The following is a 22,688-nucleotide window of genomic DNA, read 5'->3' as shown; positions in this document are numbered from 1 at the left end:
TGGAAATAGCTCATCAGTAGATGAGTGGATAAAAAAGCTGTGGGACATATATACCATGGAATACTATGTGGCTGCATGAATGGACCTGGAGATTATTGTGCTAAGTGAAATAAACCAGTCAGAGAAAGACAAATATCACACGATCTCACTTGTATATGAAATCTAATGAACAAAATAAACTGACGAACAAAACAGGTCCAGAGGCATGGATGCATGGAACACACTGACAGATTTCAGAGGGGAGGGGCATGGGAGAGAGATTAACCAAAGAACATATATGCATTTATATGCATTGCCCATGGACACAGACAAGTGTGGTGAAAGCCTGGGGTGGGGATGGGGGCTTGGTGGAGGGAGGCAAGGGGGGGGATGGGGGACATCTGTAATACTTTCAACAATAAATTTAAAAAAATAATAATAAAAATAAAAAGTTTGCACCCAAAAAAGAAGTCTACTTTTTTCCACACTAGAATCCATCAGTTGGTTATTGTTTTGGGAGATACAAAGGAGGATTTTTTACCAATATGGTCCCTGAGAAGAGGTGACGGCATGGAACATGGACCAGCCTTAGGGGTGTGAGCAGACCGAAGGCCCCTGAGCAGAGCATTGCATCTCCCAGGCATCACCTCAGCAGTTAGGGCAGAAAAGGCAAGAGATTTGCTCCCACACAAATGCCAAGTGTCTGGTACATGGTAAAGACAGTCAACCCAGAAAATTACTGTTTGTTTCTGCTCTTCTGTTTCTATTTTTACTCCCAGACCAATAGGACTTGGGAAATGTAGATTGCATAAAAACTGAAATACTCTTTTGAGAAAAAACAAACACACTCCAACTTTCTCTTGGCCCATATTTCTTCATAATTTTTCATTTTCTTAGACAATGTTTCTTGCACCTGAAACATCTCCCTGCTTCACTTCCCTGCAACACCCTCTATTCACATCAGCCAAGGTGTAGTAGTCATATCAAACTTAATTCTAAGTCACATCCTTTATCACAATATTGATAGTTTTAATTCATTCCTTTATCTGCTACCCTTATTTGTATTTCCTTTCCTGGCTAATTATATCCCTCTCTCAAGTCACCTAACTCCTCTTTCTGCTTCACTCTTTGCATCCTCCATATTAAACATTTCCTCTGCCCTCTCTCCAGGACGTGCTCCACTCTCATGCCTTCACAGCTGCCCAGATGCAGTTCTGCCCTCAACTCGTAATGCAGACTCCTACCTGCAGCATGATCTCCTGCAGCCTGTGCTCTGGGAGCTCCCAGAATTGTTTGCAGAACGCAAATCAGATTATGTCATTTCTTTACCATAAACTGCCTATGGTCTACAAAGAATACACTAGAGTTCTTAAATGGGAGCAGGGAGATAAAGAGGTGCATGGATGGCCTTCACAGTGGTCTGTGACCCTAGGTTGAACATCGACCTAGGATCCAGGAGATCGAGGCTCGATTCTCGGTCAGGGCAGATGCCTGGGTTGTGGGCTCCATCCCCAATCAGGGGCGTGCGGGAGGCAGCTGATCAATGACTCTCTCATCATTGATGTTTCAACTTTCTCTCTCCCTCTCCCTTCCTCTCTCTGAAATCAATAAAGATATATATTTTTTAAAAATGTGTTGTATGAGCATCATGCTTTTCATAAGAGGAGTGTCAAGAGATTTCAAGAGAATTTCAAAAGAATCTGTGCTGTGACATGACGCCACCCCACTCCCTCCTCTGAAACTCATCAAAGGGTGAGGCAAGGCCCTTCCCAGTCCAGTCCATGAGAGCAGCGTAGTGCAGTGAGAGATGAGTTCCACAGGATGCTGATGGGATCATAAAATAGTAGAGGAGGGCAGTCTTGGATTTCAAATCTGGTTGATCATCTGGCTGACTGGTCTCAGAAATGTATCCTTTCTAAGACTTATTTGGCCTATCTGGTAAATGGGATAACATTTCTTTTCTCACAGGACTGTTTTAGATGTTAAATTTAATAATAATATAAAGTAACTGGGAAATAATAAACAGTAAATTGTAGCTGCTTCGCTATAATTAAGTCTTTGGACATCCAAAGGTAATATTTGTAAAAACACTACCCTAAACCTACCTAGTGATAAATCCTTCCTCTATCATTTAAAGTTACTTTTGTTTCAAGTTATAAAAAGTCCACATCAAATTGACTAAATTATTTAAGCTCACGTAGTGCAAAAAGTTCAGAGGTAGAGTATGCTGCAGGTGTAATTTGTTCAGGACTCTACCTATAATTTTCTAATACTCTCAGCTTTGTCCTCTGTGCATCAACTTCTTTCTCAGGCTGGTTTTCCTCATGGTGACAAAGTGACTGTAGCAAGTCCAGCCCTCACAACAACATTTCACACCATCTAGAACAAGGAGAGCATTTGTGTCCTGGAATTCCCAAAGTCTGAGATTCCCTCAATTGTCCACCCTTGAGCCAACCTCTGCAGCTGAGGTTATACCTTTAGTTTTAAGAATCTCTGAGACACTTGCATTCTCAAAAGGAATCAGGACCATAGTAAAGGGCAATATTTAAAATATTTAGCAATCAAGATAACACAGGAACAGCTAATATGCACACATAACAGCCTAACCAGAACAGATGGCAGTTGGAAACAACCAGTATTCCTCAGCTGCGAGCTCTGCCTGTGGAAATGGCAATGGTCAGAATGGTTTGCTGAAGTGGCGGCTCTCTGGGATCGACTGGGCATACCGACTCAGGAATGAACTTAGCCCTGGCTGGTTTTGCTCAGTGGTTAGAGCATCAGCCCGTGGACTGAAGGGTTCCGAGTTTGATTCTGGCCAAGGGCATGTACCTCGGTTGCAGGCTCGATCGCTAGCCCTGGAGGGCGACCCATAGATGTGTCTCTCTCACACTGATGTCAATGTCTCTCTCCCTCTCCCCCCCACCCCCTTCCACTCTCTCTGAAAAGCAATGGAGAAAAAAAAAGATTGAAAAAGAAAAAGAACAAGAATGAGCTTAACCTCACTGTTTTTCAGATCAACCTTGGCAGCTAGAAAATCAGGATTGGGCTTGTGCTACCTGCTAATGAGCTTCACCTTGAAAGCAAGGTGTGTACAAAGAGAGAGAAAAAAAGGCAGCTGCTAGGTTTCCCGTTCTCTATGAAGGGAGAAATTACTGGGGGGAAAAAGGATACTGATTCTGACTAACAATGTTTGTAAAAAAATTTTACTTTAAAACTTCGGGTGAGTAATTTATGTCACTCGCACACAGAGAAACATTTACAAATAAATGCACTACTCCATCTTAAATCAGTTCAAGCCATTTTCAAAAATTTAGCAATCCCGAATTAATTTTTATTGCTGTTCTCTAGTTTTGTTTCTTATTAAATTATTTACAAATCATTTTTCAAACCCGACCCAGGAGTCCAAACTGTATCACTAACAAAGCCTCACACTGTAAAGAAACATAAGTGGGCGACTTTGTTTCTCCTTTGCCTCCAAGTTCTGCCTTCCTCAGCTGGGGGTCTGGACGGGCTCCAGACACCGATGGGGTGGGGGAGCCGTAACAGGGGCCTGGCATGCGAACCGCACCACAGATTCTTCAAGGGGAGGTCAAAGTAATAATGTGAGTGGGCTGGAATGTGGAGGAGAGTGGCAGCTGTTCTTTAATCTTAGGTAGTATTTTCTTTTGAAAAATCAAATTAAAAGAGAATGTGTGTCCAGATTGGCTGCCTGGAAACCTTTGATTCATTTGAAAATACAAAAGGTCATTAACTCTCCAAGAGGTGAGGGTAAATCTGTTTACTGCTGTGCCTGTAGCTAAGGTTTGCAGCTACCCTGGAAGAGTTCCATAAGAAGAACTTATTTTGGAATATCACGTTAAATATATTAGGGGCACATGGGACAGGAGCAGGATGTGTAATTTATCTCCAATTGAGACGGGAGGAAACTGGGACTCAGAGAACTGTGTGGCTGACCCAGCAATAAACTCAGCCCTTCGAACTCCTAGTCCTTTGTTCTAGAAAGGACAAGTGCTAGACAAGTGCACTGTGTACTTTTTGAACTTTTCAGACTTCCTTTTTTTATTAAATTTATTGGGGTGACATTGGTTAATAGTTATACAGGTTTCAGATGTACAATTCTCTAATAAAAGCAATCCTGAGAAAAAAGACAGAAGCTGGAGGTATCATATTTCCTGACTTCGAATTATACTACAAAGTGATAATAATCGAAACAGCATGGAGTTGGCAGAAAAACAGACACACAGATAAATGGAACAGAATCAAGAGCCCAGAAATAAACTCACATGTGTATGGGAAAACAAAAGGAGCCAAAAACATATGATGGAGAAAAGAAAGCCTCTTCAATAAATGATGTTGGAAAAATTGGAAAGTCACATAAAAAAATGAAACTAGATTGCTGTGTGTCACCATACACAAAAATTAACTCAAAATGGATCAAAGAGCTAAATCTAAGACCTGAGACAATCAATTACATAGAAGAAAATATAGGTACTACACTTAGGGAGCTTGGTCTTAGAGAGGATTTTATGAATTTGACCTCAAAGGCAAGGGAAATAGAAGCAGACTTGCTTTTTGATTGAGACACTTTCTTCAAATGAAATATTACGTGGAATCCCAATCTGTGAAACAGACAAAAATGGAGGCTTTCTGCAAGGCGTGGGCAGGAAGCCCTCACTCATGCCTCGCACCCCGCCCCTGTAACAGCCCCAGAGGTCTTTCCTCCGAAGAACCTCGGCAGCTCCCACAGGTTCCTCGCACTGCTCTGTACATAACCCTCCAGGCCTGGGGGGAGGAGGGAGTGAGGAGAGTGGGAAGTGAAGTACACAGACGGAAGTCAGAGAGACAAGGAAGATTATGACCAATCAATCATCTCCATTTGCTTATAGACTGGCAGAACCAGCCTTTTATTTCTTTCAAGATCCAATTCAAAGTTTCCTCATTTGTGAGGGGAGGGGGGATTTGATATCTATTGCTCCACAAAAAAGAATTTCCAAAATTTAGTGGTTTAAATGATAATAAATAACAAATATTTGTTATCTCTCAGTGGCATGGGTCAGGAATCTGGGTGCAGCTTAGCTGGATCCTCTGGCTCAAGGTTACCATGAGGCTATAATCAAGGTGTTGCCATTTCATTTGGGCTACAGTCATCTCAGGGATCAGCTAAAGAAGGATTTGCTTCCAAGCTCACTCATGGGGTTGGGTTAAGGTTAAATTTTTTATGGGTTGTTGGACTGAGGGCCTCGGTTTCTTTCTGGATATTAGTGGGGACCTTCAGTATCTTGTCACTTGGGACACTCCCTAGTGCATCTCACTCCATAGACAGCTGGCTTCCCTCAGAGAAAGAGAACAGAGTGTGAGCAAGATAAAGACAGAGCCTTTGCATAACCTAATCTCCAAGTGACGTCCCACCACTATTTCTTACTTTATTTCTTAGAAGGGAATCCTCGGGTCCACCAAAGCATGAATACCAGGAGGTGGGGATCATTGGGGAGCATTTTAGAGGCTCCCTACCATGGGGAGGAAAACATAAAAGTAGAAACGGCCTAAATTCACATAGACCCTAAAGTATATGCAATATACTTTCAGTCTTTTTAGTACATTCTTCTTCTTTATTTAACAACAACCTAAAAACACATGTGCTGGTGTTTGTTTCAAGTGCTTTTAATACAGAGTCCTTGTTCTGCATATCATCTACTTTTACTCTAGTGTTGAGAGATAACATTTCTTTTGGAAAGGAATCTTTCTAGGATTTTCTTGCTTACATGACTGATTATAATTCTACTTCAATATAGATAGAAATATCCTTTACGGACATTATTAAAGGCCTCGACCCCCTTTCCTGGAAGCACAAAGAAAGCCTTAGTGAATTGCTGCCAAAAGTAATCAAGTTAGCTTTGTGGCCAAGGTGAAAAAATACCCTGGCTTCTTCTATGTTTAATAATCTACCTCAGCGTGGTCTTTCTGAAGTTACGTGTGTATGAAGCTGAGTGTAGGGAAGGAGTTTGCTACCTGTCTCTATTCTTCACTGAACTACAAGCTTCTTGAGGGCCACCCTTGTGCCCACAGAGTCTGGCACACACAATTGTGCGGGCGTACGTGGAATGAGTGATGTAGCAGGGGCTCCAAGGGAACCACGGGAAAACTCTGCCAAAATGGCCATATTTACTAATTTTTTTTGAAAAAAGAAATTATTACAGTCTTTTTATGATAATCATACCTCAGGGGAAAGCTCAAGAATGACAGGAAGGTTCCAGAGGGTCCTGGGTGTCAGCTGTCAGCTGGTCCCGAAGTGTCGATGAGGACACCAGTGAGGATTGTCCAGAAGCTGCCCTAACGAGGGACGTGTGTTCTATGGCTCGGCACCTGGAATGCAATGTGAAGACGTCAGAAGACGGAGCAGATGGCCTTCCATCCAACTGCAGCAGAAGTATAAGCATTTTTTAATAAAGTTTTAAAATTCATTTTAGAGAGGGAGGAGGGAGGGAGGAAGGAAGGGAGGGGGAGAGGGAGAGAGAGAGAGCGAGAGAGAGAGAGAGAGAGAAACATCGATTTGTTGTTCCACTTATTTACGCATTCATTGGTTGATTCTTATATATGCCCTGACCAGAGGTTGACCCCATAACCTTAGCACATCTGGATGATGCTCTCACCAACTGAGTTACCCAGCCAGGGCAGCAGAAGCATTTTTAAGCAATTTTGCTTAGTTTGCTACTCATGTTATGGGGATTGGGTGGAGTTTTAAGATCAGGTTCCATCGAGGTAGCAGTGTTTTGACATGCTAGAAGTAGGCAAGGAGAAGGAACTGCAGGAAGGGAGATTTAAGGAACTCAAAGAGAAGAAATGTGCTAGTCCAATAAGTACTAAATGTCCTGTTCTCTTCCTCTCTCCTGAATCATGGGAAAGGATTGGGTAAAAGTGCCAGGCAGAGGTCTCTAATCCTATTTATCATCCTGTGGTGCCATCAGCTTTTCCCAGTCGCTTGCCAGGTATTTCCTCTGCCTTTATTTTAAATGACAAACTGTGAGGGGATGGATTATTGAGCTAGCACAGAGGGCCACCAGTGGCTAAGCTTGCATTGCCCTCCAATCACCATGGACCCCCTTGTTCCTGCCAGGACTGCTTGCCACACACAGGGCTTACTCCCAGGCACTCTAGTAACTCACCAGGTTAGGGCTACATGTTTTTTGGGTTTCCTTTTCTTTTCTTTTTTCAAGCAAAAATTTTTGACAAAATTTTTTGAAGCAGTCATACGCAATATATTACAATGCCACCTATTCTATCAAGCTTTCCCTAACTGCCAGCTGATTTAACTGACACCTTTTCTACTCTTCCTGCCCCGGCTGCCTCCTCCCAGAGCTCAGCACACTGCGCTGTCCTCACGGATCTACCTGCTGCTCTCCCCACGAGGCTCTGAGCACTAAGCACTCTGGCATATTAGATGTGCTAGGTGCTACCAAGCACTTAATATTTATTTCACTAAAACAATAATAAGTGGAAAAAGTGAGGATTTAATAAGAACATTATTCTTTTAAATTCTAAATCTGCTTACCCACTGAGTGAGAAAAAAGTGGAAAAGAATTTCTGGGTGGTCTCTTGCTTTAAGAAAATGTGAAGAAGCAACTTCTTCCCACTCCAGCCTTTACCACCAGGCAGGTTTTGGAAGAATGCCAAAGGGTTAACATCTGTCACTTTGGAAGCTGTGGACTCCATGGGTGTGTACTTTGATGAGCTGTTATTTGGGTAAAGACTGGATGCAAACTGTCTTCCATAGCCAGTGTGACTTTATTATTTGATAGAGGGGATTCTGTAGTGTTTACAGGCAGAAGGCCTATGTGCAAGGCAAGGCTTCTCCCGTTGGAGTCCTGTAATCTTGGTCAGTCCACTCAACTGTGTCCAAGTTTCTCCATTTGCATAATGGTGATAATAATAAGAAGAAATAACATCAACATATACAACACTAGCGTTTCCCTTGTGATGCAGTTGTGAGAACCGAGGTAATGAAGATTGTACAACATCTTCCTAACCTATAAAGTACAGTGCCCACCTTTTCTGCCAAGAACCTCTTTGGGGAGCAATCAGAGGAAGCAAGAACTGACTGACCAGAGTGAGGGTGAGATGTTAACACTCTTTGTCTTAGGGCAGGGACTTTCCAAAATCATAATGTCTTTATAAATCAGAAAAGCACTCAAGTTCAAGCCGTCCTTTCACATATGCATATGTTTTATCTTTGTTTAATATCTCGAGATGTTGACGAGAACAAAGTCTGAGTAAACACACCAAGTGGACTCTTATCTCTTGGGCCATTAATGAGTTTTAGTTTCTGAGAACCTCTTAAGATCTTACGAAAACTGAAAGCTCTTGAGTAGAGAGGAGTGAGTTTAAACAAATAATCCAAGATAACTGCCAACATTCCTAAAAAAGACATGCATATTTCTATATCAGTAGCTGTGTCTGCTTCAGTATTCTATATGCTAATTTCCCGCAGCAAAACGTCCCAGCTCAGTGTAGGTGCAGTCTGCTAAACCACACAGATCCCCTCTTGCTGGGGGCATACTCCATCCCCGAGGGGCCAGGTGTCTCCTTGGAAAGAAACCAGAAACTCTGCATTCTTTAGGTTTTTTTTCTATTGTCATACCTTAGACTCATTGCAAACAGCTTCTCTGGGGGAAAAAAAAAAGCAGGAGTGGACTTTCTAGTAGAGAGAGACTTGAAACTTAAGAGGGGGTGGTTTATGCTGTGAGAAGTATATCTTGAACATTTTTAGGCAATTTAACACCTCTGTTCTCTGACCTTTCCTCTCTGAAATAGGGAAAATAATAAGAAATGGCTTTTACTCATGAAAACTTAGGGGTATAAGGGATGGACAAAATAGGTGAAAGTCAAAAGGTACAAACATCCAGTTATAAAATAATGAAGTCCTGGGGATGTAAAGTACAGCACGGTGACTACAGTTAATAACACTGTATTGCATATTTGAAAGTTGCTAAGAGAGTAGATCTTAAGAGTTCTCATTCCAAGAATAAATTCTGCAGCTAAGTATGCTGATGGATGTTAACTATTGTGGTGAACCTTTTGCAATATACACAAATATAAAATAATTATGTTTTACACCTGAAACTAAATTAATGTAATATGTCAATTATACCACAATAAAAAAAAAAAAGCTCCAGCTCATCCTTCAGATAGCAGCAGCAACTGACCAAGCTCTCATTTTCCAAATCAACCATTATACATTCTTATAGCATCATATCTCTTTCCTTCATAATGTTTAGCATAGTGGTGATTTTAGAGCTGTGTGTATAATTCCTTTTATTTAGTAGCACAGGCTCTGGAGCCAAACTACATAGATTAAATTCTGACTCTACCTCTTATTAGCTGGGTAACCAAATAGCTTAATAGCTCTGTATTGATGTTTCCTGTCTGTAAAATGGGAACAATAATAGTTCCTACTTCATAGAGTAGTGAGGATTAAATGTGTAGAGGAAATGACATGTAGAGCCCTTATAACAATGCCCTCCAGCACAGTAAATGCTTAATAGATGTTAAATTTTGTTGTTGTTGTTGTTTTAGCTCTGACAGCTTCAAGTTTTATGAGAGTAGGCATGTCACTGTTCAGCATCCATCATAGTTTCAACCAAAAACCCTTCCAGTAAATGTTTGTTCAGTAAATGTATCAGCAATTTAATCTGTAATATTTCATCCAGGTCTATATGCAATTCCATTTTTGCAGTAACTCCAGAAAATAAAGTAGAAAAAAAAATCAATATGGAAGGTTGTAGTGGAGGTTGATTCTGGAACACTTGACATTTCTCCTAATTACTTCTTAGAGTAATAAATGCCTGTTAAACACTGTAAATGTTAAATACTGTAGACTATTATTTCAAAGTACTCATACATGTTTTTTAAATTTTGTATTATAGCTAAATAAACCATTTGTGTTCTGGGGGGAAGGGGTATGAAAACCAATAGAATATGTTTTTAATATTGATACATGATATCCCTAGGATCTAGTACTAAAAATTTATAAATACTTTTAAGACCTACTCTCTTAGTAACTTTCAAATACACGATACAGTACTGTTAACTATAGTTGAAGCATTAACAGTTATAGCAGCACATGGTTTAGATTGGCTTTGTCCTAAACAGGCTTTGGTGACTTCCCTACAAAGAGCATTCTAGGATAACAACACAAAGACCATATTTATTATCATCAAACAAAAAATTGTGAGGTAACTTTTAAAAATCCTTAGTTATATTATCATCTTAAAGAGAAATAGCTCTCAAATGTGAAGGCTGAGAGAAAATGAAGTTAGTATTCTAAGACCATTGCACACAATTCAACATGAGTGATTGAACAATAGTGGGATCTCGAAGAACTGCCAAAGGATTATTTTGTTTTAAAGTTTTCCCTGAAAGTATTTCCTTTACGTGACACCATTTCTGAGAGCAAAGAGTGACTGTATAAGCACAATCATGGTATAGTGAAAGAAAGGAGCAGGCAGTTTGGGGAGCTGGCTTCCTTGTGCATAATATTAGGGCTGGGAACATGCCTTTGAAAATTGTTTGTTTTTTCTGTCTCCTTAATGATCCTTAAATTTCTCAAAAGGGACAAAGTCTATTTACTCAATAATTGAAATGAAGGCTTAAAATGCAGATACTCTTATTAACTTCCAGTTAAAATAAAGAGTTTGATAGGTGATAAAAGGATGGGGAAGTATTTTGGTGCAATAAAATAGATTAAATATTAGAAAAGGGAGGTTGTTGACTTCAAAGACAAATGTCAACATAATAATTTTGGCCAACACAACCTCTGATTAAACCTGAAGACAAAGCCATAATGTCCTCTGAAAATAAACTCTTTGGTGGAAAAATTTTTTTTTTCTTGAATTTTCTTAGGGTTTCCTTCCCACTCTATTATTATTAATCTACATTTTGGGAAATGAAACACAATATTTTTATGGCTCATCAAAGAAAGCTCAGCTCTTTTGCTCCTACTGTTTTTGGCAGAGATGAGAGAACTTCAATAACATAAATATTTTCATTGCATCACTGAAAGCACCAGGCAGAAATGACAAGTCAGAAATGTTTATTTGCTCAATTAGTGAATAAGTGAATGGATGAATGAATAAAAGAGGAGGAAGGAGGAAGCAGATACACAGTTTGGGGAAGGCACAGCTTCCACACAGTCACAAAAAGAAGGACACATCTGCAGAGAGGAGTTGGCACGCAAAGGCTAAATGTAAGCATTATTTATTTCACAGTTTTCTTTGGAACTATGGTGGTTTATACTGGCATAAAGGGTTTGACCTGTGGTGATAATTTTCCAGTCTCCAGATCAAGTCGAGAAATAATTTTCTATCTAACCCCAGTGAACTAACTAGTGATGATACAGAGGATGCCAAAGCTTGGGCCTTGTGCTAAATCTACATTCTCAAAAGCCACCTATTATTTCTTGATTCACAAGTTAATTCATTGTTTCTTAATTCCTAGCCTCCTTGACCTTTCTGTAAGAACTGATACTCTTACTACCCTATCATTGAACACATCTGTAGTTTCTGCATCACTTCTCCCTCCTGCTTCTTTTTTACTGATGGTTTCTCTCTCTAGGCTGTTCCCTAAGAGTATATATTGCTTTAGTTTCAGTCTTAGATCCTGCTCTCTTCCGTATCTTGGAGCTCCCATTGGCTACAAACTCTTCAATAAGTCCCTCTAGAGTAAAGGTTATATTTTATATGCATGGCCTGCCTCCTGAAATCCTATCCCACATTTCCACCTCTGGGATGAATATTTCTGCTTGGAGACTGCACTGGTGACTCATATTTAATAATAAAATTCATTATTTTCTATGCATTGACTGCTTCATTTGACTTCCTTTGTCTCTTAAAGGTTGCTACAGAGGATATGCTTGTGGGCAGTAGAATGTCCTGTATCAGGAGTGATCAGAAAATGGAAACTAAACTGGTGGTTGGGGGTTAATTCCAAAATACGTAGAGAGACAAAAAGTCTGGCTAAACCATATCCTATATCCTTGTGATATTGGAGGTTCCAGAAGATAGTCTCAGCTTTAGAGTTTTGTTTTGCTTGGATTTTGTTTTGTTTTGGAGGATTTTTTAGTTGTGGACAGTTACCCAGCCGAGGGCACAGCGGTAGAATAAGGGCACTGCCCATAGCAAATAAAGCGAAAGACATCAGGCTCTCAGTCAGACGAGTTAATTAGCTCCTCCAAGTGCCACTCTTTTCGTCAAAGAAAAATAACGATGCAACACTAACTGGAAGATTTTTTTAGGGATTAAAAACAATAGACATCAAACATCTGACACATACTAATGCTCAATATATACTAGTTATTATTAACATTACCACTATCGTTTGATTTTCCTATTTGAACCTGAGTTGTTCTTAGTTGTTTTCTTTAACCAACAGCCTCACGTCTAATCAGACACTAACTCCATCCATTCTGCAGTCTTCTTTTTACATCTTTACTGTGCATCTTAAGGCAGGTCTAAAAATGCTCCAGCAGGAGCCTTCCACTGGTACAGCTTCCCAGAGATTTACCTTCAGTGGCACAACTCAGGTTTATAATGATCTCCTACCCAAATGCCCTGTCATGCCTCACCCCTGCTTTCCAGGTATGATATGTTATTCTCAGCATGGCACAGAAAGCCATGCACAATGTGGCCACATCGTAATTTTCCAGGCTAGCAGAATTTGTCACCTCACTGTTTTATGAGTTCTCTTCCTTTGCTTCTCTCTCTATGTCTTTCATCATATTTTTTCCCCAATACCTTTTCCCTTCCTCTTTAGCTTTCAAATCCTAGATACTTGTTAAGTCTCAGCTTAAATTACTTTTTCAAAAGACTTTGCCAAACATGGTAGTTCAATGAACAGCCTCTGCCCCTGAATTTATAGCAATTACTGTCTAAAGCATTTAGGTGGCCATTAGTCATGTACATAAGCCTCATCAGCTTGTGGTCTCTATTATTAATTAATGATTCCACCATCATTTATGTAGTCATGTAAAATATTATAGGTCACCGACATTTTTGATTCTTTTTTTGATTTAGGGACCAGTGAAGAACATAGTCAATAAACTTCTGCACTTGCTGTTTAGTCAGTATATCTCTATTTTAACAACCTAATAAGTGCTAAGCATATCAATGGCTATGGAATATACAATGAATCAGATACAGGCTCAAGATAGTACAGTCTAATAAGAAATACAGACAGACAAAAAATTAATCAAAAGGCAGAAGAGAGCCTATAAAAGGCACATACGCAAAACCTATCGTATCACAGAAATAGTATACCTAAATTTGGTTGGTAAAAGGGAAGGCCCGGGGAATCTTCTCAGAGTAATTAATACTTGAGTTGCGTGAATGAATAAGCATGGGTTCTCCATATTGAGAGGCAGCCAGGGAGAGTTTTATAGAAACAGGGAACAAGAAAACCATGCAAAGACATGGACTCCTGAGAAAATTCTGTGTGACTGATGTACGCGTAAGTACACAGTAATGGGATCCAGATATAAGACTGAAGAGAAGGGCCCTATAACCAAATCACAGAGAAACTACATGAAGGGCTGTGTAACCAAATCATGGTCATTATCAAGAAGGCAGTGATTTAGAGGAAGAAAACAATGAAGTGTCTTAGATAGTGGAGGGAGTGATTAATTTGTGTTTCAGGAAAATCACTTGTAGAAAAGAGGGTGTGAGAGAGAGGGGTAATAAGAAACATGATAGAAATCAATTTTAATAGTCCAACAAGAGATGAAGCATTGGTAGCAAAAAGAAGCCATCAACTTTAAGAGATGTTTAGTGGCATATAAATTTGGGGATATTTGGTCATAGGTGAGGTGGTGGGAAAACTCAGAATGATCAAAGTTTACTAATCTGCAAATAAATGATGCTGCCATTAACCAAGAAAAGGAAGAGCACAGTCATATTTCAGTGTTTGTTTTTTAATATGCTTCTGTTCCACTTCTTTTAAAAGCCTACACGTAAACAGAGAAGACAAGGCCACCTGGGTGAAAAAGGTGAACTTTATGTTTTATTCACATCGATTCTTGGGAATAATAGGAAGGAATTATCAACTGGGGAAAATGTATTAACCGTGAAAATTTCATGAGAATGACTTGGTACATGCAGTCATATATGATAACATTACATTCTGGCAGTTCCAATTTCCATGTCCCCGTTTTTAACTGAGACCAAAGAACTTCATGGAATAGAAAGGGAAACTTCTGGGAAAACTTCACAAATTACCTTAGTTTCATTACACCCCACAATGATCCATTCTTACACTATTATTTTGAGGTTCATCCAGTTATTCTTAGGAAAGAACCATTTAAGCAACAGTCCATGATTAAAGAATATTTATCTATGAGTAATTCGTCATGCTAAGTCAAAGAATATGCCAGCTTTAATATGTAAGATGCTGTAGAAGTTGGGAGAGTTTTAATTTGCTTAGTATTAGAACTATATAACCAAGTAATTTAAAACCCAAGGAGGGGTTAAGGAATTGTTTAGTTCTGCTCTTTTATTTAACGGATGAGGGAAATGAGAACTATGGATATTAAGTGACATAAACCAGGGCAAAAGTGGATTTAAAACCACTGTCTAATCCAGTGAAAGTTACTTAACTGTCAATGTGGCATAGTTGAAAGGGAAACTATTTCGAATCAAAAGAAATATATTTCAGTTCCAGCTCTGACACTAGCTGTGTGGTCAAAGGCAAACCATTTAATCATTGTGACATTCAATTTCCTTATCGGTACGACAGGGATCATATTTTTTACTTCACAGGATCGTCATGAGTAACAAATACAATGATGTATGTAAAAACTGTGTGTAAACTGTAAAACACTAAAAAATATAACATTATGTTTGTAGGATAAATCTTTAGCTACAGTTTAATGAAACAACCTAGCATTTATTGAGCAGCAGTCTATGCCAGCGTCTTTTTTGTATTCCATTTCGTTTCATCTATATATCAGCCCTTGAGTAGATGACATCTTCCAGTTTTATAGATGAAAAAGACAAGGAAGCCCAGAGAGACTACAACCTTCTCTAGATTGCACAGCAAGCGAGGGAGCCAGGATTGGAAGTTGTACCTGCTTGGTAATGACTTCACCGATGGACTTTCTGCAACTACACAATGTTTGTGGCAGTCTTGACAAAGCAAGCCACTCCCCACATTTGGAATAGCTTGGGTGAGGAAAAATGAGAGCTGAGAGAGAGAAAGAGGGCCTCCCGGCCTGGGGTGCTGCCGTGAATTCTCCTCCAGGCAGTAAGGGGTAATCCCGATGAGGCCGCAATATGTAACAAACGTTCTGTAATTCACGGTCAGAAGCAGGGTGAGATGGAGACTCAAAGGCACCCAGGAAAGGTGGTAAGCTGGTCTCCTGGGTGAGCTAATAATTGGTGCCCCTTCTAACTTTTGTTCTTTAAATATTTGTTCAATAATTTAAGTCCTGCAGGTGAGAACTATGTGGAGAAGGGAAAAAGAAGACTCCGGGCAGTGGGGATCAATCTCTCCTCTTTGGTCAAGAAAAACTGAACGTTTTCCCCAGGTTTGCACACTTCTTTAATCAAAAGAAACACAATGAAATTAGCCAGAGCAATTTAGATTGAGCTTGCTTGAGGTGTAGGAGTGTGTGTGCGCGCGTATGCGGGCACGTGTATGCTCACTTACGAGGGAGGGAAGGTGTTGGCCAAGTTCTTTCTAGCTTATTTTAAATGTATTTTAAAGGTACCTTACTACTTTCCAGGAGAGGACTTTGGATAAATACATTTTATTTTAGTATTTCATTGATAATTCACCACCTGTCATAGATTAGTGCTCCAACAATTCCTTCTTTTACCCTTAAATCAGCTCTTGTCAAAAACTTTGTGAAGTTTTGTGAGCAGAATGGGGTGGAAGGTGATTTTAAAGTGAAATGTTGGGCAGGTTATAATAGAAAGGAAAGGAAGCTAAGAGCCATCCAAAAAGAACTGATCAGAGCCAACAACTCACAGAATTTAAAATTGAAAAAAATACAGCAAACAGCTCTCCCAAATTTTAGAGCAGGCCCTTACTTTTATAAACAATGTGAATTTTTTTAGGCGCAACTCTGAAATCAGTTTCATCCTCTAAAACCTGGCAATATTTATTTAATGTTTTTTCACATATGTGTTACTTTTCATATATATGTATACATATAAACATATGTCTTGTCTTATCAGCTTTTTTGGGTCAGCTATATATATATTTATATATATCTATATTTATACACATATATATTTATTATGTACAAGGACTAGGCACTTTATAAATATTAACTCATTCATTCCTCAAAATAATCCTATGAGGTAGGTATTGTTATATTCCATTTTGCAGATAAGGAAACTGAAGTACAAAAATCAGTGTTAACCTTTCCAGTATGGTACTTAGCCCATTTACAAAATTGCTGTGAAGATTAGGTGGAACAATCTACCTTTCCCGTAGCATAATTTATCTTAGTGGCTTTGCCTACCATTTTCAACATTTTTAGTTTCATACATTTCTTTGAGAATCTGGTGAAATCATGGACATTCTGTCAACAAAATAAACAGATATACATGACATAAATATTTGTGTGCCGTTTCCAAGACTTCATAGACCTCTAGAAGTTCATTCATGGGCATCGAGTTAAAAGAAAAGCTTGACTTAAACTTGGTTGGGTCTCCTAAACCTCAGTCTCTGCCAACCAGAAATAAGACTGAAAATACAACAACCAGTTTCCCAGCTACCAGTTTTTGAAGCTGAGAAACATACATATAATTTAGGGATGAATTCCCTACCACTTTGGATTGCTTAATATGTGTTATTCAAAAGTCTTGGTTCAAATTTCCTTTAAAAGTATATATTCAGGGTTAAAAATGGAGTAGGGAAAATAGAGTCTGGCCCATCTTTGGTCTTTCTGAATCCAAAATATTCAAAAACTAGTTTGGAGGGGTTGTTGGCATTTAGCCATCCTGAATTCCAAGAATCACATTTCACTGATTTGCTTTCACTGACTCTCTTATTGACCTCAATTATCTCTCTGTCCTTTCTTCATTAAAGCACTTCGGGAGAGTCAAAGGATGGCACCACTCAGGACCACGTGAAGGAAACTCATCCCTCTAGGATGTACATTTCACCACTTTTTCCTGACACTTAAAATCCTGACAAAGGTTGATGGAGCTGTTGGAAACCCCATTGTGATTCAAATCAACAAGTTCAACAGAAAAACTCTGCTGAACAATTAACTGTGGCTTGTAATAGCTGTTTATATTCTTACCAGCAGACTCAGCAAAAAATCATATTGTTTACCACTGATTATTAAGACCAGAATGCGAGGAAAAAAAAGGCACTGTTCGCTGTGTTTTGGTTTCCAGTTAGTTGTTTCTCTAAAGAGAAGCAATTGCCTTTTAAATCAAATCCTAACCTATTTTTCTATTTCAGATTGATGGGTCCAATTATAATTAATGAGCAACTAATGAAAATACACATAATTTAGCAAAATTTTTTATTTTCTCTACTTGATTTAAGATCAGCTGTATACATATTGACAAGATTATTTTATGATTTTAAAAATATATCTTAGGGTAAAAAGTTACGGTAGATACAAGAACTGCTAAAAATCTTTGTTTAGTAGGCCAAAAAAAAAAAAATACTATAAACGGGGGACATAATCTGAACTTTAAAATTGATATAAGCCAGTGAATTCAGCAGTGGAGAATCTGTGTGTGTGTGTGTGTGTGTGTGTAAACTGGTAACAAGACCCAGTGTTTACTGCCTGAGACAATTTTACCTATTAAACATACATTCACCTGCTCAAACACATCCTACCAATTTCAATTCTATTTCTAAATTAGGGGTTTGTTCAACTTGAAAAGAGATTCATAAAGAATTCATAAGCATTAACATCTATGCATCAGGGAAAGTGCAGAGGGACAAATTAGCTCAGCTGTTACTTAGTGGAAATTAGCAGGTTTTGTACAACTAAAAATTTTTAAGGAAACAATGTGAATTTAGTAAGTTCCATGACATGCTTTAAAGTGGGAGTCCACAGCTTTTTCTTTAACAGAATACATAGTAAATGCTTTAGGCTTTGTAGGGTATCCGATATCTGTCACAAATACTTAATGCACAAATACAGTTGAATTGTGAAAGCAGCCACTGGCAGTATTTGAGTGGGTGTGGCTGTGTTTCAATAAACCTTTATTTACAAAACCGGAGAGCTAATTGTCTGATGGCCATAGTTTACAACCATTGTTTTAAATAAGTAGTTGCTTATCTTCTGTGTATAATGTAAAACGTCATTTATAGTTAACAAGTTCACAATCTTCTTGGAAGAAGGAAACTTTTAATTCATAAAGTAATTACTTGGCAGGTACATTCATTGGCAGAAAACAAAAATATTTTGAACAGGGTGTTGTGTGTGTGTGTGTGTGTGTGTGTGTGTGTGTGTGTGTGTGTTAACATGAGTAACAAGGTGCTCTTTTTCTAGCATTCCTACTATAATTTTATGTAGAACTAGCTCCCTCTAGTGATGACAATCATGTTTTTCACCAAGAAAGCAAGGTGCTTTCTTGACCAAGTATGTAAAATCCTTCAGAATTGAATCTTGATATATACACCTGAGGAGATCAACTTTATTGCAAATGCTATAGAAATTCTAATAACCTCTCGGGTTATTCTTTAGCAGTCTTTCTTAGTTTAACACTATTTCAAAAACATGGTAACATGGGAAATGACCTTGGTGTCTTCCAATTCAACCTTTTCTGTTTGCTCCTGGGAAAGGCAGGCCCAGACAGCTGAATCAACCCTTTCACATTCAGTAGCAATCAGTGTAGAGTTTTTAGAAAATCAAGTAAGAAGTTTATAACTCAATGTAAAGATATGAATCTTTAAAATGTTAATTTCTGCACCTAGACATAAACATAGTTATTTTTATCTGCATTTTTAATACTCAGTTGCTTTATTTGCTATCACTGTGGATGAAAACTTAAATGTATAACTTTAGCAATGTAAAACATCAGGTAGCTGTGGAGAAATGGACTCCTTCCTCACTGGATGTTCCACTAAAATTGTCAGCAGTTGGTAATTTTTCTGCAAAAAAGGGACGAATAGTAGATTGTTTCTTGTAACTATTCAACTCTGCTACTGCAGTATGAAAGCAGCCACAGATGACACAGAGATGAATGAGTGTGGGTATGTTCTGTTGAAAAAAGGTAAACTTATGACTGTGAAAAGTTGACACAAGTGGAGCCATTTTAAAATGAAACCAGAGCCAGCCATTCCAGAGGAACTGTTTGCATGTGTTGCTCTTTGAACCTTTGGAATGTATGAACTGGGAAAAATAAGCTTTGGAACTGTGCAACAATAACATTGTCTTATGAACAACTATTTGCAAAGCTAACAGGAAAGCAGACATCCTGATCACAAGGATGTAAGGTTATGGACTCTCTTTCTGAACTAACCAGCCATGTAACTCAGTTTGTTGCACCAATAGATTTTTTTCCTTCTATTCATGTAAGTATTCCCTTTCTTTTCTCATAAAAACCCCTTGCCTTCATCCTATAATCAGGACATTATTTGGGTTGCCTGAAACTGTGCTTTCTAAGTGGCAATTCTTTTTGATCCCAAATAAATGCTTGTTGCCTCTCATTTTGGGTTTTTACTTATAGGTGAACAACACTAACATAGATAAAATAAACATGGGTAAGAATTTTAGTCTACTTACATGAGGAAGAAGGAGGAAGCTACACATAGTTCAAAGGAAAAGTCAAAAAGCACCACTTTATATGGAGTAAACTGAAAATGAAAGCAAAACTTTTTCCCCCCCACAAAGGAATAAGAAGTCAATCAATACTCTACTGGACAGGACAGAATTGGCATGTGTACCAGTCATCTACAACTTGCAGAGAGTTACAAAGTACTCAAAAGAGAAAGAAAGTCTGCAGTCTGATTACCCCAACAGATGTGCAGTATGTAGGCAATGCACAGTTTTATTTATAACTATGCATTGTGTAAAATATTTTTATGTAAAATATGAAAACTTAAGGAATAATCACATGCTATTTCATTTTGAAAATGCTGACCCCAACCACAGTTGAAAGGGCTTTTATAAATGATAGAAAGTTCATGGACAAATAGTGCTTGAATGCCCGTTTTAGTAAATAAATAAAAATAAGACTGCTTTAAAAAAATTAAAAACAGTGGCAATGTGAAAGTCCAGAATGGTTTCCTATGAAGTCATTTGTAGATGCCATCCCCTAAATTTTCTAGTAGTAATTCTGGACTGCCAGTCGTCTGTGAGACCAAAAGTAAAAGGGGGAAAAGTGAACAGAAGGAAAGAGGGATCACAGGTAAACCTTTCTATGAGAGGAAAGTCTGGAAATATAAAGCTTATTGGAATCACCTCTAGACTCCAAAAAAGGTGTAGATTAATCCTTAGAAAACTCCGTTGAGAAAGAAAAATAAATAAAATTTCCCCAAAGTTTTTACTTATCACCTAAAATTCAGCACACACCAATATTAATCCATTGTCTTCCTCCCAATAATAGGTTAATAAAATGAGCCAGTAACCTGTCAACTGAACAAGAAATCTGGAAGGCATTCTGGATTAATCGTTTTTCCTCACTCCTTCCGTTTCTAATGATTCCATGTTCTCCTGTCCAGTTTACTTCCCTAACATTGTAAATATCTACCCAGCCCCTTTATTCCCACATGTTGGTGCAGGCTATCCTTACTATCTACCTGGACATCGCAACTTCATTCTCAGTGGTTTGCCTAACTTTAGTCTCTGTGCCTTGCAATCTATTTGTCACATGATCAGCAACATAATTTCCTGAAAAACAGAAATAAGATCATATTATTACCCTGGTTAAAGCACTCAGCTAACCCTCTGCATAGCATATAAGTCCTCTGATATTTGGCCTCTCTGTTCCATTTCATTCCCCTTTGCCCCATCCTCCCACATACCCTCTGCTTAAAGTACATGTAGCATCCCCACTGAACAGAGCTCCCAGCGATGTGCTTCAGTTCTTTGCCCTGATTGTTGCTTATCATGAAATGAGCAGCTCTTCTGAAATTCAGGTTAATAAAATCTCCCATTCTGTTAAATATCATAATGCAAGATATGACTGAAAATGTAAAAAAGAAAATAAACTGATGAAATTCACTATTGTAAAATCTTCTGGAGAGAATTGTTGAAGGAAAACTTTGGGAAAGAATCTGGTCAGCTACAGAAAGAGGGATAAGACATAGCTAAGATGAGATGAGCAGGGAAGGCACATTCTAGGTGAGATGAGTTTATGAGTAATATCATGTGAATTGGGAATGATTGTGGAGTTGGGCAGACAATTAGTTCTGACAGGTGGGAGACTTTGAGAAATATGGTCATGGTAGACTACTGAAAAGTTAGCTGAAAATCTAGAATGCCCGAGACATTTACAATTTTTGGTAATTTTTTGTTTCTATGATTCTTTAGGCCACAACAGTCATTGCAGGTGTTTTGTTGCTAAGTGACACGATGAAGATAATGTGATAAAGGAGGACTTGAAGAGGGGACACATAGGAAAGGAACATCCCACCTATCAGAACTAATCTGAGGGATGTTGGCTCAGACATAAAACAATGAAAGGCAACTGGGAGGTAAGGATGGCAAAGGGAAAGAAACAGCTTCTATCTTTTTATTCTTTCTATTCACACTGATGGTTTCACAAAGAAATCATTCAACAGTCTGATTTGGGAAACACAGTATCCCTCCCCAGGGTGCATAGCAGCAGCAGCAAGCCTCAGCAACCTGAACAATGAGGCTGGTGGTATTTATGCCAGTGGACATGTCATTGAGCTGCCCAAGTCCAAGGGTGATGACAACGTGGATTCCAGCCAGCTGTCCCCTGATCAGTCAGGACTTGATATGACTTAAATCAAACAGATAAAGCAGGAACCCATCTATGACCTCACATCTGTACCCAACTTGTTTACCTATAGCTCTTTCAATAACAGGCAGTTAGCACCAGGGATAACAATGACTGAAACTGGTAAGTGGAAGTCTCCACCCAGCTCATTTTTGGAAATTCTGCTTTGAAGTTGCCTTGATTCTATTTAGCAGGGTCATTTTCTTAGGTCTATGCTGAATTGCTTGCATTCATGGCTCCTGGTGAGAAAACAAATTGATTTTAAAATATATTCTAATAACTGTCATTGTTCCCCAGCCCATAAAAGTTTGTCTCAAGGAAAGGGAGAAAGAAATTATAAATAGAAAGATGTTATCTGTAAAGAACAGATGCTATCTGTTAAATTTGGGTTCATCACTGAAAGAAAATGTTATTGGTATAAACAGTAAAATTTCAGCAAGGGTTCAAAGTGGTGCTATTTTATGAGAAAAAAACTAAGGGATATAGAAATAGCATGTAATAGGTGAATGAAAAAAGCTCCAATTCTCCTTCTAAGATAACTGGGGACAAACCATATGCAAATGGTACCACAGTTTCCTTCTTAGTAAAGGCAGAGGGGTTTTTCTCAAGTTTTTTGGATATAGAAAAGCTGGTGCAATTTTGACGCAGTCATTAATCTAAGTCACTTTTTAAATACAAAATCACTTATAATGAATCATTTGTAATGTATTAAAATGTTTCAGCTCATTAAGCATTTGTGTATGTCTGAGAATATTCAATCTATCATTTAAACTTCAAGCTACA

General features: G+C 38.6%; 2 protein-coding genes and 1 long non-coding RNA gene across 4 annotated transcripts in view; 1 reads left to right on the top strand and 2 right to left on the bottom strand.

Moving 5' to 3' along the window:
* MME (membrane metalloendopeptidase) overlaps positions 1–22,688 on the bottom strand; it is a 578,791-nt gene that overhangs the window by 228,339 nt on the left and 327,764 nt on the right. The window lies entirely within an intron of this gene.
* Positions 1–22,688, bottom strand: part of LOC308557545 (uncharacterized protein) — a 227,081-nt gene that overhangs the window by 38,271 nt on the left and 166,122 nt on the right. For both annotated transcript variants that reach the window (XR_013998843.1, XR_013998844.1), the window contains exon 4: positions 6,197–6,342. The gene's annotated coding sequence lies outside the window, so the exon portion shown is untranslated. The remainder of the gene's footprint in view (positions 1–6,196; positions 6,343–22,688) is intronic.
* On the top strand, positions 11,133–21,121 carry LOC308557546. Its single transcript, XR_013998847.1, has 3 exons — positions 11,133–11,218; positions 15,447–15,547; positions 17,059–21,121. It is a non-coding gene; the product is annotated as an uncharacterized lncRNA (long non-coding RNA).

Source organism: Miniopterus schreibersii (genome assembly GCF_964146895.1).
Source record: "Miniopterus schreibersii genome assembly, chromosome: 5".
Taxonomy (NCBI): domain Eukaryota; kingdom Metazoa; phylum Chordata; class Mammalia; order Chiroptera; family Miniopteridae; genus Miniopterus; species Miniopterus schreibersii.
Note: the sequence above shows the minus strand (reverse complement) of the source record. Positions and strands in the feature narration are given on the sequence as shown.